This window comes from Euprymna scolopes, chromosome 9 (genome assembly GCF_053919585.1).
Source record: "Euprymna scolopes isolate OS-2025 chromosome 9, ASM5391958v1, whole genome shotgun sequence".
Lineage (NCBI taxonomy): Eukaryota > Metazoa > Mollusca > Cephalopoda > Sepiida > Sepiolidae > Euprymna > Euprymna scolopes.
In genome coordinates, this window is record NC_136490.1 from 77,695,544 (window position 1) to 77,707,966 (window position 12,423).

At 30.2% G+C, this 12,423-nt stretch overlaps 1 protein-coding gene across 2 annotated transcripts in view; it reads left to right on the forward strand.

The window, feature by feature from the left end:
• The first annotated feature begins 1,714 nt into the window (after positions 1-1,714).
• The window catches only part of LOC145284716 (uncharacterized), a 242,171-nt gene continuing 231,462 nt past the window's right edge, over positions 1,715-12,423 (forward strand). For both annotated transcript variants that reach the window (XM_080133631.1, XM_080133632.1), the window contains exon 1: positions 1,715-1,951. The gene's annotated coding sequence lies outside the window, so the exon portion shown is untranslated. The remainder of the gene's footprint in view (positions 1,952-12,423) is intronic.

A 12,423-nucleotide genomic window follows, 5' to 3' on the forward strand; every position in this document is an offset into this window, starting at 1 on the left:
GGGGAGGCATAGTAAATAGGTACATTAAACAGAGTACCTATTCAAAAGGCCTCCCCACGGGACAGATTTAGAAACCAGGGTCGTTTTTTAATGTGGAGAAAAATTGTCTTAGTCGTAAAGGATTTCTCTTCCACCGAGAGAGAACAAATTGAAATGTAGCATCTGAAGAACAGATACTACACTTTGATCTTAACCAAAAGACCAAGAAAGACAAATCATGTTTATTAGCTTTGCCTCAACAGCGACACCATGTTTTTATTTGGTTGACAAGGTTTCACTTTTTGGAATATCCCACTTTCCTTTTTTAGGGATGCACAGCATGATAACAGGCGGCGGCGATGATGATAATGATGACGATGATAATAATAATAATAATACGAAATGTTTCGTTTCGGTTCATATTTTCATTTCCGGTTCGATGTTTTGCTGTCTTAATTCGAATTCGAGGCGAACTATTTCCTTGGGTCGAATCACATCCACGGTAAGGACTCCGTCAACATTACCTCAAATTTGCTCCTCCACAGGTCCAAATCCTCAATATATCAAGTTCCAAGTCTGTAGACCAAAAATTGACAGAGTAGTTTGATAGAGGCCGTTCTTCCACGGAAAGACTAGGTCACTTTTATCTCAGTGTTTAATCAGAAACTCAAATAAGTACAACCTGTTTGGTGTATGGCAAAAAAACTTTTACATTCATTTATGGTACAAAATTAAATGATTGATGTGTACCTATTTCCTATGCCTCCCCACGGGACAGAGTTAGACACCAGGGTCGTTTTTTAACGTGGAGAAAAGGTACAAAAATAAAAATTGTCTCAGTCGTGAAGGATTTCTCCTCCACCGAAAGAGAACAAGAAATAGAAGTGCAGCACTGCAGCATTATCAATGCAGCATCTGAAGAACAGATACTACACTTTGATCTTGTCCCGAAACTATTCGAATCGTTTAATTAAATAAACAGACGTTAACACATGTAGTAATAAAATATTTGGTTTGGTAGTAAAAGTTCTGTTTTTTTTTGTTTTTTTGAAGGGAGCGCTGGCTGCCGCTGCGCTGCGTGACGATGGTAAAAAGCCGTTGTTGAAAGTAAAAGCTATATTTAGATAAAAGTAACTTTTAAGTGCATACTCTCAATTCGATTCTTGAATTAAGTAAATTATAAATGCTAAGCACATATAAATAATTTTAAAATAATAATGTAATTTAAAGATATTTTTTTATTGATTTTGAAAAAAAATAATTTCATTTGAGAAGAATTACAAAAAGGGGTGGCAAGAGAAAGGGGGGGGGGTAGTTTTTATAGAAATAAAAATACAAAGTAAATAAATTGGAAAGTAAGAAAATTGATTCTTTCATTTTATGATGTAGAGAATAATTTTAAGGAAAAATAAGTATTAAATTATGCACATAGACACTGTCATTATTAAAAGAATAACGATCTTTTTTTTTTTTTTTTGTATTTATACATTTTGTGTGTTTGTTTAGCATATCTTTTTCTTAAAATAATAGAACTAGATTTTGTAATTTTGAAAAATTGAAACATGGGTTTAAAAGTCCAAATACAAAACATGAAATCAAAAAGTTAAAATCTGTAGGGCATAAATATAAACAACGCTCATAATGAAACTTGTGTTTAGGCGAGTGGGAAAAATTCTGTTTTTCCATCAAGGAAAATGCCGACTACTTCCGGGCAACTGTTGATGCGGGAGGACATTTTTTTTTTCCCCTTCTTTTTTTTTTTTTTTTTTTGACGTCACTCGCCCGATTGTTCACCGCCATCTTTGAAAAGTAAAAAAAAAAAAAAAAAATGTAAAAAACAAATAACAAAAACAGGGAGGGAGCGAACGAACGAACGAACGAACGAGACGCCTTCGATCTGAGATAAGTTTTATCACTTTCCATTCTCGATGTTTCGCTCAGGACAGGAGTAATTTTTTTACTTTATCATCGGGTAAGTAATGTCCGACATCGTCATGTTTTATTTTCTTTTTAGATTCGAATGTGTTTTTGTACGGATGAGGATTTCTCTTGCGCGCGTCCAAAATTTAGTATGAAACTTACATGAAATTCCTCTACACTCTATTAAGATCTCTCGTGGTTTCTTTTTATAGTTCTATTTTGTGTGATTAACGTGAAAACGGATCTTATTTCTTTCAATCATACATTGCTAAACAAGTGTAAATAAACTTTTACAAAAGCTGTCATTTTGATTTTAATAAATCCCATTTCACATGGATAAGCATTACATTTTCTTGTTTGCACTGGCTATTCCACGGAACACCTGCAATCAATGTATACATTTTAGTTTGCTAAAACACGTGTAGAATTTAAAAAAAAAGATTTATTTATCGTCTTCGATAAATTTTTAAGTATTTGATATAAAAAAAGGCGCACAAATAACCCAGGGTGATTTATGATGGTTATATTTTAGCATCGCATATTAATCGATTATAAAAATAAAACCAGTTTTATGTACTGTTACTAAAAAGAAGAAAAAAGAGGCCCGTCTTTGTTTCCAATGATTTCATCTAATTTCCTATTGTCCATGTATGTCATTGGAAAGTGAGTATAAACAACTATCAAAAAGAAATTAAAACCAAATAGCCATTCTTACATCCCCATTCATCCAGATATTTGATTATTTACGTTATCGAGTGACGATTGATGGGATATTTTTGTCTAATTTACATATGTTGTTAATGTTTATATTATGCAAAACAAAATGATTAATTAACTACAGTGTATTAAATAAGTTCGATACATTTTACTATCTTGTACTTTTGATTTCCATAATTTATTTTTTTCATAAACAAATGATTAACAGGTGAGGTGTGCATAGTTAACAGCGAAATTCATTGATTTCACTGTATTTGAATAAGTTTATTGGAATCAGTCCGATAAGTTTAAATGTCAAATGACCTCGATTGTTAGTGACTGAACAATTTCGCATCCGAAGTAGACGAAGAAGGAAGGCGAGACACGTTCAATTGTGTAGCCAGATATTCACAGAGGTTTGGCTATCATTCCCCACTCGCACAGGAAGCATCTGTTAAAATATTCCACTATTGGAATGAGAGAACGGATAAAATTTACGATTTCGCAACGTTTAATAAACTGGTTCAATTTACATGACGTGTGTGTTTCCAACCGACATTAATACGCTTAAAATCACGCTATTAATTGACCTGAATCTTTTTTTTACCCTTATCTAAAGAAAATCTGATTAAAAATACACGAGATATAAAATACGTGCATAATAAATAATTAACCACAAAAACTTATTTTTACAGTTTTTTTTTCTTCACGCAAGTTTGACAAGTTTTTAGAAATCTTTCAACTTTTATGTGCAAATCAGTAATTGGTCAAAGTTTTTCGTTTAAATCTTTTCATATTCATTGTAAAAAAAAAAAAAAAAAAAAAAAAAAAGGGAAAAAATATAGTTGACTTTTTATAATAACTGAAATAGATTTTACAAAATAAAAGATTTTTATTCAAGATTTCACGTTTTTTTCCGAATTTGTACTATTTACAAACAAACAATTATTTGGAACAAATCTTCATTTGAAGCAATTTTTCTTAAAACTTTTTTCACTTCAATAGTTAATGGGCGGGGGTGGGTGGGTGAAAGTTAAATAAATGTAACCAAATGGTAGAAAAATTATGTTTTTACCTAGATACGTTTAAAATGATTGTAGACCAATTTCTAGTAAAAATCGTTCTTGACAGTTTTAGGAACCCCAACTTTATTTGTAGATGTGTTTTAATAAAAAAAAAAAAACCCGGAAAGGTAAATTTTCAAATTAGGTCCACCTCCACAATTTTCTTTTAAATGACGACTGTTTAGGTTTTCGACTATACTGAATACGAAATTCGCATTGTAATTTTGCAGAAATAAGTAGTTATCGAGATATAAAAAGTGGAGTTGTATTATGCATCGTATTCTTTGGCGGCCATCTTTTGTACGCGCGCGCCATAAACAAATCTATAACTGTGCACGCGCGTAAAAAAGATGGCCGCCTAAGAATACAATGCATAACACAACTTTTTATATCTCGATAACTAATTATTTCTGCAAATTTTCAATGCAATTTTCGTATTCAGCATAGTCGAAAACTTTTCAAAGGTGTCATTTAAAAGAATTGTAGAGGTGGACCTAATCTAAAAAAATACCTTTTTATTTAATGTAAAATATTTATGCTGTTCGAAAAATGAGTAATGTTGACCGGTGACCGCTGCTGAAGAACAAGAAAAAATAGCTGCGATGTCCGATGTCTTTGAAGACTCGATAATCACTTCAAAATAAGAAATAAAACAAAATAGTGGTAAACTCACCCAATAAATGTTACCATGACATTTATTGGGTGAGTTTCTACGTGACAATCGTCATACCACCATTTTGTTTTATTTCTTATTTTGAAGTGATTATCAAGTCTTCAAAAACATCGCGGCTATTTTTTCTGGTACTTTCACTTCACGGGGAACGTAGACCCTGCGTAAACGAGTTTTAATTTAATGGCTGCTCCCTGAGGTTTTCTTTAATTTTCTTCTTATACACTTCTTTTTTTAATCGAGCGTGTATTTATTTTATTTTTAAAAATTTTTTCCCCCTTTATTAAATTTGATTCATATTTTTATTTCGTGCTTGTTTTCATTTTAAAACTTTTTTGAAGGTACTATTTGAGACAAAAAAAAAAGCCAAAGCACAATGTGTATGAAAAAGTAAATGTAACAAAAAATAAAAATATTTAGTGCGGAAAATATAATAAAAACAAATCAAAATAAAATGCAAATAAAATAAAATAAAAACATTAAAACAAGGACGAAATATGGGTATATTTTAGTTTGCCGACTCCTCGGCATTCCTCTTTTAATTTGTCGACTTTATAGGTTTTCGGGTATGCTGAGAACGACTATCGCATTTATTTTTTTTGAGCATATCCATATTTGAAGACATTCAGTATCCAACGTAATCACTATTGTTTTTGCTGGCGGCCATCTTGTTTCCCATTTAGGAAAAAACGCCAAAAAGAGCCAAAACATGGCCCCCAAAACATTTTTCGGCTTCAAGGTTCGGCTTTGAAGCCGAAAAATGTTTTGGGGACTCCTACCCACCTTTTCAGATATTTTTCCGCTTCCCGATATCGAAAAGGACAATCTTTTTTTCACTTTCTTAATTACATTAATTTTTTTCACTTTCTTACTAAAATGTGTGCACGCGCGTAGTCACTTGACGTTTCACAAGGTGCATGAATACATGGCGGATATTTTAAATGACAATAAATATTTTTCATAAAATAAAAAGTTTTCACCTAATTTAAGAGTAAAAATATTGCCGTCAATAAGTTTTCACGAGCGGTTTACAAAAGCATATTTTATATTTTTCGTTCTTTTTTTTGGGGGGGGGGTAATCAATTATAGAACTTGTGTAATTTAACTGGTTCTTCTGCAGTTTAAGCGTTTTTCCATGGTGGGGCGGGGGCAGGTGTGTTGCGGTTAGTGGCTCCATGCAAAAACGGTTAATTAAACTGCAGAAGCACCTGTTAAACTGCACAAGTTCTATAATTGAATACCCCCCCCCAAAAAAAAAGAACGAAAAACATAAAATATGCTTTTGTAAACTGCTCGTGAAAACTTTTTTTTTTTTTTTGGTTTGTATTACTGTACACATAGATTCGAAAAAGTTGTCAAAAAAACAAATATATAACGAATAAATGTTATCAAAGGCAAGATAAGTTACTTTTCTACCGAACTGGATACATTTTTTGTGTTTTTATTCAATGTAACATGTTTATTCAGCTCGAAAAACATACATTGTTTACCGATGTATTGGAAAATTCAAAATGGCGGCCGACTCTCTCTTTAACACGGTAAGTTCGGGAAAAGGTGTTATAAATAATAAACTAGACAAAATACTATGAAAAAAAACACCGAATATATGTCAAGTTATGTCACGGTAACATATATTGAGCGAATTTCTAACAGTATTTTGTCTAGTTTATTATTTATTATACCTTTTTCGGTAATCGTGAAGAAAGAGAGAGCCTGTTTCCTCCGTTCGACTATAGGTGGCGTTACTGTCTGTCCACCCAGTTACGGAAGTACAAAATGTACATAATGCCACCCTTGAAATAAAAATAAATGTTTTTGTTATATTTTAATTTTAAACGTGTTTCTTTTTTTTTTTTGTTGTTGTGCAAACATATTTAAGTTTTATTTTTTTGCAAACATATTTAAGTTTTATTTTTCCAAACATTTACGTTTTGATGCTTGTTTATTTTTAAACATTTACGTTTTTTTTTTTTTGCAAGCATAAACTAAATGTTTTTGCTATATTTTTCTTTTAAACATATTTATGGGTACAACCGTTTTTCCGCGAGTATTTTTTACGCTCTTATGATAATAATAAAAAAAATCAACGTTTTTTCTTTTCTCTTTTTTATGGACCCCCCCCTTTTTTCTTAATTTTTCTGCACTTATTTTACCTTTTCCGCAAGTATTTTATATATATATATATATATATATATATATATATATATATTTGAAAAAGGATATTGTAAAACCTGAATCTTACTTGAAACTACTATTAAAAAATAGCGCGGTACCAATAAGTGCATAAGCAAACTTTTCAAAAAGAAAAATATTTCAAAAATATTTAGTTTATGCTTGCAAAAAAAAAACCAAAAAAAAAAACCGTAAATGTTTTAAAATAAACAAGCAACAACACGTAAATGTTTGGAAAAATAAAACTTAAATATGCTTGCAAAAACAAAAAAAAAAACGTAAATATGTTTGAAAAAACAAAAAACAAAACTTAAATATGTTTGCACCCCCCCCCCCAAAAAAAACCATGTTTAAAATTAAAATATAACAAAAACATTTATTTTTATTTCAAGGGTGGCATTATATACATTTTGTGCTTCCGTAACTGGGTGGACAGACAGTAACGCCACCTATAGTCAAACGGAGGAAACAGGCTCTCTCTTTCTTCACGATTACCCCTTTTTCCGAACTTACCGTGTTAAAGAGAGAGTCGGCCGCCATTTTGAATTTTCCAATACATCGGTAAACACTGTATGCTTTTCGAGCTGAATAAACATGTTAAATTGAATAAAAACACGAAAATTATATCCAGTTTGGTAGAAAAGTAATTTATCTTGCCTTTGATAACATTTATTTGTTATATATTTGTTTTTTGACAACTTTTTCGAATCTATGTGTACAGTAATACAAACCCCTTTAATTTATTCTAATAAATATTATTCTAAATACTGTTTTTAATTGGTGGTCTTGTCTTTACGTTTTCTTTCGCTCAAGATTTTTGGGAATTTACCAATAAACTTTACCTTTTTTGCGCCAATGCCAGAGGTGGTGAGGGGGAATTCCAGTTACATGTGGCATATTTAGCTTCTTTTGACGAAAACAAGATGGCCGCCATTAAAAATGATAAGGATTACGTTGGATACTGAATGTCTTCAAATATGGATAACTGCGTGTTTGCGAAAAAAAAAAATAATAAAATAAAATAAAGGCGATATTCGTTCTCAGCGTACCTGAAAACCAAGGAGAGTCGACAAATTAAAGGTGAATGCCGAGGGATCGGTAAACTAAAAATTTACCAAAGTGTGAATAATCAAGTTTAATAAAAGAAATGAAAAAATAAAATAAATACACGCTCGATTTAAAAAAAAGTGTATGAGATATACGAAGAAAATGAAAGAAAACCTCAGGGAGCAGCAATTAAATTAAAATCCGATTACGCAGGGTCCACATTTCCCGTGAGGTGCCTTTTTTCTTGTTCTTCTTCGAACCACATAAATATGTAAAATATTATTTTACATTAAATAAAAATATTAAAAAATTATTCAGTTAGGTAGAAAATTAACTTATCTTACCTTTGATAACATTTATTTGTTATGTTTATTGCTTTTTTTTTTTTTTTTTGACAACTTTTTCGAATCTATGTGTATTGTAAAAGAAACTTTTAGTTAAGTCTCGGCAAAGTTCTACAACTCTAGAAGGGTCACATTAGTATTTTACACCGTCAAATTACGAATTATTAGTTTTAACATAAAAATAAAAATGCTTAAAGTTTTAAAATACAAAAAATATGGAATTGATATAAAAAGTAAGCCCTTGATTAAATAAAGTAAACTAACAAAATACACATTTTTATACATTTATAATTATTTATTTAACAGAAAAAAAGAAACAATTTTTAGAAAGTGTATTATTGTCTTAACACAAAAACGAACAAAATAAAATCTGAAGTAATGAACCACGTAACAAAATATAAATTTATACAAAATAAAACAACTTTGAAAATTAAACATTTCTTAAAAAGTGTATTGTCTTATGCTTTTAATAATTCGTGGATGCGTGTCCTTTCTCATGCCGTCTCCACAATTCTTCCATTAGATGGGAATGGAACAAATTTTCATATTTTTATATTAATTACATATTTTTTTATTTTTAAAACTAATAATTCGTAATATTCGTGATTTGACGATGTAAAATACTGACGTGACCCTTCTAGAGTTGTAGAACTTTGCCGGGACTTAACTGCAAAACTGCTTTTTTTTCGTACGTCTGTGTATAGTAATACAAACCCATTAAGCCACATGTTTTCATTTTATCAAACATCAAAGATATTGTCAGATAACAAGCAGGTGCTTGTTAAGATAGTCGACAGATGGATTTTTTTTTAATATGTCGTTTTATATTACATACTTAATTGTGATGTCGAAAATATTAATATGCCCAGAAATTACGAAAATTAACCGACTGCTGTTGTGTTTTTAGTAAAAAAAAAATAAATAAATAAAAGTCTATCGCTAAATATTGCAGCCATAATGATAAGCAAGTAACCGAAAATATTCGTTCGGGGTTTTGTTCCTGGTATTTTAGACTGTCTACTTCATAACGCTTAAGAAAACTGCAATTTTACCCCCCCCCCAATTACTTTTAACTATAAATGACTTTCTATTTGATTAATTTTCGTAATTTTTAGATATATTAGTATTTTCGACATGACAATTAAGTACTTAATATTGTTTTGCTTAAAACGACATATTAAAAAAATATCAATCTGTTGTTCTTGTTCACTATCTTAACAAGCACCCAAATGCAAATTGCCTTTATTTATTTTTTTTAATGGCTTATTAGCTGAAAATATTTAGCAATAATCGGTTTCATATTTATAATAAAAGAAAAGTAAATATGGATCTATTACAAATAATTACAATACACGATTTCCCATGAGCAAGGTGTATCTGTTCAGGTGTTTGCGCTTCATCATTTGACTTTTGTCAGTGAAGACTGAAGAAGTCCTTCTAGACTAAGGTTAAAATAATTTCAATCTAGTGCTTTTTTTAAGGGGGGGGGGGCTGAATTGTTCTCTTTTTAAAATTCGATCATTTGTCCGCTTAGACAAATGCCCTCGTGAAGAAGAAAATAAGATACGTGTTTACAAACGAAGTGCGTTCCGTTCGTCTGCGTTAAAACACACCCGCTGCTGGGGCGCTGGACTGGAGTGCCGGACTGCCGGACATATACTACCCTCCACACACATAATATTCGGATAATCGATTGAACACCAGATCATTAATTTAATGAAAAGAGAAAGAAAATCTGTTTTAATGACATTAAAACAACATAGATTTTCCGGGTTTGTATTACTGTACACAGATTCGAAAAAGTGGTCAAAAAACAAATATATAACAAATAAATATTATCAAAGGCAAGATAAGTTACTTTTCTACCAAACTGGATACATTTTTTGTGTTTTTATTCAATGTAACATGTTTATTCAGCTTGAAAAACATGAAGGGTTTACCAATGTATTGGAAAATTCAAAATGGCGGCCGACACTCTCTTTAACATGGTAAGTTTGGGAAAAGGTGTTATAAATAATAAACTAGACAAAATACTATTTAAAAAACACCGAATATATGTCAACTTATGTCACGGTAACATATATTGAGCGAATTTCTAGCAGTATTTTGTCTCGTTTATTTTTTATAACATCTTTTCCTGAACTTACCGTGTTAAAGAGAGACTCGGGCGCCATTTTGAATTTTCCAATACATCGGTAAACACTGCATGTTTTTCGAGCTGAATAAACATGTTACATTGAATAAAAACACAAAAAATGTATCCAGTTTGGTAGAAAAGTAACTTATCTTGCCTTTGATAATATTATCTATGCAAGTTCAAATCCTCTCTTAAATTCTAGTTTTTGAGGCAGGCGGGCGGGGAGTCAACTTATTTTCAACTTTACTCACTTAGAAAATAAATGTAATTTGTAATTAATTATAAATTGAAATAAACTAGCTGTTTTAATCGATAGTATTCAATGCAATAATAATAATATTTAAAAAAAATTAATGCAATTGTACTTTATTACAATTTTTGAACCCTTGGCATATTTGGATTTGGTATTCACCCAAATTTTGGATAAAAAGGATTCTTGAAAATAAATTTAGTTTGCTAATGAAATTCTTACTTTGATTCAATATTTAAACAACTTGCGGCCTTTACTGTTTCGTTTGTTTGTTTTCACCAAAAATATATTTAAAATAAAAAGTGTACTTTTCTAGGGCATTTTTTTTTTTTACATTAGTCAACACAAAAGGATGAAATACAATACATTACACAACAAATGAATACCAAAGAAAATATAAGTTACTCTTCTACTTACCTAGATAAGTTTGTGTGTGTTAACTTATTTTAAAGCGTTTTTTTACATGAAAACAAAATTAATGTCAAATTTGAGTTAGAACTCCTTGCAACCAATCTCAATAATTGCTCAAAATTTGAAAATTAAACGAAATACTGATTGAAACACATCTAATAAATCTCACAAATTGTGCAAAAATGTAATGTTGAATGTTCTACCAGTGTTTTAATTTTCGATGTTTTTTGTTTTTGTTTTTTGTTTTTTTTGCGCAATTATCAAGGTTCTGCATTCGTTTGACACTAACGCTTCCAAATAAGTTAAAACGCACAAAACAACTTATCCATGTAGATAGAATAGTGACTTAGGAACATTTATGTATGTTTACTTTTTAGGTACGGGTAAAATGAATGCCGATGCTCAAAATGTATAAACATTTTGACCCCTCCCTTTACTTAAAAAATCACCAACTTAACCAATTTTAATGAAATTTTCAGTATTTATCAAATAATGATCGCGAAATATAATGAACTAATTATTTTTATTTAAATCTTAGTAGAAATGTATTATTTTGTTTAAACAAAAAATACCTTTACTAAAGTTATGGTTTTCAATAGTAAAAAAAAAAAACGCAAGAATTTATTTTAGCTTTTTTATATATAAATAAAGCATCGTAATTCGTAACAATAAAATAATTTTTACAGGGGCATTACGAAAAAAGACCCTAAAGTCCGTATTAATGAATTCGATGTAACTCGAAGAAAAATAAATTTCTCGAACTACCGATATTACCATTGAATTAAGCATTGCTTATTTAATATTTTCACACACACAAAAAAATTATAATTGCAAAAAATATTTTTACTTTTTTTTTTTTAGATTACATGTTTTGCAAGATTTTAATAATTTCCTTGCTCCCAACTTTCGGCGTAACATATTTTCTTATATAATATTGAACAATGATTAAAAAAAATTAATTTAAAAACAGGAACATAGGAAAATAATTAAATTAAAAAATGGGAAAATTTATACAAACGTTCAGAATAGGAATGTACGGATGCACGTCTGGGGGGGCATCACACACCTTCCTCTCTTTTAATTACATGACGTCATTTTCACAGTCTTTCGATTGCCTGAAATTTTGGGCCTTCATATATTCCGTGTTTACACAATTTTAGTTTGTTGCGTTTTGCGAACGGCAGAATCACTCGGTTTTGGGGCTAATTAATTTATGTTTTGTACAAACAAGGTGTTATTTTTTATTTTTTTTTAATTCAATATCTTAGGACTTTACTAATTATCTTTGAAATAAATCCAGAAAACTAATATTTATCTTTTAAAGGATTTTTACAATAAATTTATTTAACTTCAAAATTTAGCTGAATTAGGTAGCTCGACTAGCTCGCCGTGAAAACATTTTCATAACGTTTTTTTTTTTTTTTGTCGTGTACAAATATTTTTTTCCTTTTGGAAATTTAGTCCTTAATCTTTCAAATACAATCAAAAAGTAGTCGGAAACCTACAAAAAAAATTATGATAAATCGGCTTTCAAAACTAGGTCCCCCTATCTTTGTCCGCCCATTTTTGCTCGTACCTATTATTTTTCATCCCCTTTCTGTTTTGCTGAAAAACTGCCCCGAATTTAAAAGCACAAGATTTACTAACAAATTAAATGAAAATATTCAGCGTACATCTTAAATTTGATTTACGTTAAATTACATTAGAATTTTATTTCAGGAATGAAACATTTC